Raw genomic sequence first — 601 nt, forward strand, 5'->3', positions numbered from 1 at the left:
GGCCTGCCACTCCTGGGGGTGATTCTTGTCGTTGGTTCAGGTCCTTTGAGCATTAATGAATTGGCTGCCGCAGGGAGGGTTGATGAGGCCCTGGCAGGAGCCCTGCCCAGGTGCTTTCCCCATGGCAAGTCGCACAGAGAGACTTCCTTGTGTCTTGCTGTCTCCCCTCTAAGCCTCGAGCCAAATGGCTTCATTGCCCTGTCAGTGGTGCCTGAGCAGTCTGCTTTTAACAATAAGTGTTTTTTAAATAAACCCTTCCAGAACAGCCGGATTGGACCTGCCACTTGGCCCTGGCAGGAGCCCTGCCCAGGTGCTTTCCCCATGGCAAGTCGCACAGAGAGACTTCCTTGTGTCTTGCTGTCTCCCCTCTAAGCCTCGAGCCAAATGGCTTCATTGCCCTGTCAGTGGTGCCTGAGCAGTCTGCTTTTAACAATAAGTGTTTTTTAAATAAACCCTTCCAGAACAGCCGGATTGGACCTGCCACTTGTGTCTGGCTTCTTTGTCTCTGACTGCCTTAATCCTGGAGCAGGCAGCTGAGCTTCACTTTGGCCACACGTCCCAGGGCAAGGCAGCTCCTGGCGGGAGGCGGGGCCGGGGGCAC

The sequence above is a fragment of the Buceros rhinoceros genome, unplaced genomic scaffold (assembly GCF_000710305.1).
Source record: "Buceros rhinoceros silvestris isolate BGI_N320 unplaced genomic scaffold, ASM71030v1 scaffold7766, whole genome shotgun sequence".
NCBI lineage: Eukaryota > Metazoa > Chordata > Aves > Bucerotiformes > Bucerotidae > Buceros > Buceros rhinoceros.